A 4789-nucleotide genomic window follows, 5' to 3' on the forward strand; every position below is an offset into this window, starting at 1 on the left:
CCATCCTGTGCTCCACAAGAAGGCAGTGCTGAGGAGGATTAGTCGGGGCCTTTTGAGAAAATTTGGGGTGCAGCGTTCAACTACACAAATAAGGAAGAAGCTATCAGATCTGCGTTACAGGTCTAGCAACCGCCTTGCCATCATCCGTTCTCAGAGCCAGCTCCAACCTGGTGAGTGGTGTTAACGAAAGTTGTTTGAATGTCCAATAATCTTGGGGCTGGCGGATCACTGACATATTTATAAAAGAGTCCGATCTGCGCCGTAATCCAGTGGCCATATAAGTCAATGGGGTCCGGGATAGCGCATAAACATTGCGTATGTGGACGTTAAGGCTATGTGCGCACGTTGCGTAAATACATGCAGTTACATGACATGTGACGTGTCACTTCTTTCCTGCGCTTTGCCGGCAGCTCCTGCTCTGTCTATGGGAGGAGCTGCAGGCAGAGCGCATGGAATCGGCTTTCACCACGGACATTTATGCAGCGATTTAAAGCGCACATGTGCTCTTCTGATCGCTGCGGAATTTTAGGCAGTGACTGTACGCAACGTGCGCACATAGCATAACAGTCCGTGTACGCTCAGCACTAGTGTTAACATTGGTTAGCCCATTATATGGTGGCTCTTTAACATGAGTAGTACCACATGAGTAATTACACCCACATGACACACAGCACATGAGTAGTACCACAAGAGTACTTCTTGTGAGTTACCCCCACGTGCAAATATTACAAGGTATAATTTTATCCAGAGCCGCAGCCCCAGCAGGACCCACCTCCAGACCCGGAACCGCAGCTGGAGCCTCCACCAGACCTGGAGCCACAGCTGGAGCCTACACCACACCAGGAGCCACAGCAGGATCCACCAGCAGAGGCGGAGCACCAGCCGGAGCCACCTTCAGTCTCTCCCTCCTCACTTCATGTCATCGGAGCAGGTTTGCCTTACAGTAATTTTTTAAGTTAAAACTAGGGCAATATAACTTTGACAGGATAGAGCTATCTTACCCACAGCTCCCAGATTTACCATTATCTGAAATACCTCTATCTATCTATATTTCTCTATCTATATAATATCTATCTATATAATATCTATCTATATTTCTCTATCAGCCTTAAGGCCGCTTTACACGCAGCGATATCGGTATCGATATCGCTAGTGTGGGTACCCGCCCCTATCTGTTGTGCGACACGGGCAAATCGCTGCCCGTGCCGCATAGCATCGCCCAGACATGTCACACATACTTATCTGCCCGGCGACGTCGCTGTGACCAGCGAACCGACTCCTTTCTAAGGGGGCGCTTCGTTCAGTGTCACAGGGACGTCACAGCCGCGTCAATGAACCGCCGCCCAATCGAAGCGGAGGGGCGGAGATGAGCGTGACGTAACATCCCGCCCACCTTTTTCCTTATCGTCCGGGAGGCAGGTAAGGAGAGGTTCCTCGTCCCTGCGTTGTCACACGGAACGATGTGTGCTGTCGGAGGAACGAGGAACAACTTCGTTACTGCTGCAGTTACGACATTTGAGAATGGAACCCCATGTCAGCGATGAGCATTTTGGCATGTTTTTGCAACGATGCCAAATCGCTCATAGGTGTCACATGCAACGGCACAGCTAATGCGGCCGGATGTGTGTCACCAATCCCGTGACTCCAACGAGTTCGCATTAGCGATGTCATAGCGTGTAAAGCCTCCTTTACAAAGAGTCTAAAGGGTCCCACATAACCAATCATATATTAGAATACACCTCCATAGTCCTCCATGTATAATTATGCAGCCAGCCTCTCCAGTCCTCCATGTATAAAGCAGTCTCTCCAGCTGTGATGTACTATGAAGTGTTTTGTCTCACCCTAGCCGCTGAAGGTGATGCCAGAGGATTCGGGTGGAACCTCAGCCCGTCTTTACCGGACGAGGAGGAACACCCAAACCGTAAGTTTAAACAACAAACATGTACCTCTAAATGATATATCTACATATAATTTGCCTTTTTAAGTTGTACCATTCCCTCCATAGAAATACCAACATTAGAAGACCTTCAGGCCTCACACACGAGGATTCTGGCGACACAGCGCACTGTGGCAGCAGCACAACGCACACTGGCAGCGGCACAGCGCACACTGGCCACAGCAGTTACGCAGCACGGAGTGCAGCTGGCCAAATATGTGGCATCCCAACAACAGGGCGGCCGATAAGTTTTGTTTGTTTGTTTAAAATATTGTTTTTTATGTATATTTGTGTGATTATTGCCCATCAGTGTTTGTGGGCGTTGCCATGACAACACTGACAATAAAAAGTTTTTCATACCTCATTTTTGTGGTCTCCATGAATAGTTACAGTAGGACTACATTTTGCTTGGAGGAATAGATGTGTTTGAAGTTTTGCATACTCACCATGTCCACCAAAACCCTAATGCTGCCAATCCATGTCCGTGTCCTGGGGAAGCCTCCGATCACCATGCAATCATCCAGTGGGCATTCACGCCGGATAGGTACAGGGAGTGGAAGGACCAGTGACGCACGTGCGGTCACTTAACGTGGTGACGTCAGGAAGGTATTTCAGCTTACTGTACTTCGCAACTTCACCTGCGCTTCTGCACAATGGATCATACTACGGGAAGAAGACAAGATCGGAGGATTTCCCCCAGGAGCCAGACATGTGTCGGCAGCATCGTTGGATGTCGCCTATGGATATATGTGGCTGTGTGTATGTATGTATGTACCAGTTAAATACACAAACACTGAGTGCAAGAGGGAGGGACCCCTGTTTGCTACACGGGACTCTGTGTGTAATTCTTGTGAACTGTGAGTACACCATTTACCGCCGGTCCAACTTGGCACGTCACCTTCCCCAGCCATTTTTCCCATACACCTGGGACTACACCTCCCCTAACCGTCTCACCATCAGTCACCACAACCCACGGGTGCCCTTACCAACAACTCACTCGACAGTAATAAGTACGAGCATGGGTCCGGCCACCGCTGCTTACTAACAGGCCAAAGGCGGGATGCAGATGGGTTGGTGCATGTATACAGATGCATACATGTAATATAATGATTGTGAGTGATGATAGATCAGGGGTCGGGAACCTATGGCTCGCGAGCCAGATATGGCTCTTTTGATGGCCGTATCTGGCTCGCAGACAGGGCTCCTACCTGTCTATGGGAAGGATCAGGGCCGGCGCCAGCACCCGGCTACTCAGGGGGGCCCGGTGGCCGCGCTGTCACCGCCCCCCGCCGAGGATCGAGCTTTCAATTGCATCGGCATCGCAGGTGCCGATACAATTGAGAGCAATGATGAGAGAGTGAGCGGCGCGCTCTCTTATCATTCTCCCCGCTGTGACTGTCGGCGTTCTTCTGACAGCTCTGCAGCGAGCGCGGTGACGTCATCACTGCGCGCCTGCTGAGAGGTCAGCGAGCGACAGCAATGGACGACGCGCCGAGGAGACCGGATCAGCGGGGGACCGAGAAGTGAGATGCCCCTCTACTGACACTGGGCTCCCCTGACTCACAGACCGGCCACTACACAGCGGCACTAGTACACATAGGGGCCCGGCAGCCGCTCTGCGTCTATGTGTAGTGCTGCTGTGTAGTGGCCGAACTGTGAGTCAGGGGAGCCCAGTGTCAGTAGAGGGGCCCCTGACCTGGAGAGGCCACCAGCCATGTCTGAGCTGCAGGAGTGCTCCTGACCTGCACAGCAGACGGAATCTCCATCCTGCAGGACCTGCGATGATGTCACGCCCATGTGACTGTGTGGGAGGAGACACAGGATGCCGGGCAGAAAGCAAGATACTGAATCCTGAAGGAGATTTGGACACATGACTGGTAATAAGAAAAGAGGGGACATGAGGGTGAGGGGGGCTGCAGGGTGAGGGGCATATGAGGGCTGCAGACTGTGACAGAAGCATGTGAAGGGGTGCAGAGTGTTTGAGAGGGGTAAGTTGGGGTACAGGCAGGGTGAGATATGTGAGCAGGGTGTGTGAGATATGGGGGTGTATTGTGTGTGATATGGGGGGTGCAGGCTGTATGGGAAGCAGGGTATGTGACATATGGGGATGTAGTGTGTGGGATATGGGGGGTGCAGGCTGTATGGGGAGCAGTGTGTGTGTGTGTGATATGGGGGGGTGCAGGCTGTATGGGAAGCAGGGTATGTGACATATGGGGGTGTAGTGTGTGAGATCTGGGGGGTGCAGGCTGTATGGGGAGCAGTGTGTGTGTGTGATATGGGGGGTGCAGGCTGTATGGGAAGCAGGGTGTCTGGGCCACTGACAGATACAATTGCTCCAGCGGTCACTTAGTACACAAAGGAGTGTTCCTCTCTGCTGCACTAAGCCACCGCTGGACCTAAACAATAATTCGCTGTAAAATAATAAAATAGATAATTGACATAACTGACAATGCGTTGTGTGACATGTCCAATATTCCAGCTTCTTTCTTCTGCGAATGCCTCAAAGCTGGCATTCTCTCAACATCAGGTGGGAAGAATGCCAGCTTCCAGTCATGTGCAGGAAAAAGAAGAAGCCAGACTGCTGGACTGATGTCATGCATCGCAAGTTCACAATGTAAGTTATTTATTTGATTTTTTTACTGCTAATTACCATTGTTTCAGTCCAGTTGTGGCTTTATACAGCAGGGAGGAGCATTCCTTGCTGTACTAAGTGAACATTGGAGCGATTGATCTGTCAATGGCCCTTTAAACATATTGTACGGCTCTCGCGAAATTATATTTCAAAATATGTGGCGTTTACGGCTCTCTTAGCCAAAAAGGTTCCTGACCCCTGTGATAGATGTTTACTTCCTT

The 4789-nt window shown here is 50.8% G+C and overlaps 1 long non-coding RNA gene across 1 annotated transcript; it reads left to right on the top strand.

Annotated features, from left to right (window-relative positions):
- Positions 1 to 745: 745 nt before the first annotated feature.
- LOC142290348 (uncharacterized) lies at positions 746 to 2286 on the top strand. The gene is made up of 3 exons (XR_012750273.1): positions 746 to 931; positions 1847 to 1921; positions 2006 to 2286. It is a non-coding gene; the product is annotated as an uncharacterized LOC142290348 (long non-coding RNA).
- Positions 2287 to 4789: the final 2503 nt, after the last annotated feature.

The sequence above is a fragment of the Anomaloglossus baeobatrachus genome, chromosome 2 (genome assembly GCF_048569485.1).
Source record: "Anomaloglossus baeobatrachus isolate aAnoBae1 chromosome 2, aAnoBae1.hap1, whole genome shotgun sequence".
Taxonomy (NCBI): domain Eukaryota; kingdom Metazoa; phylum Chordata; class Amphibia; order Anura; family Aromobatidae; genus Anomaloglossus; species Anomaloglossus baeobatrachus.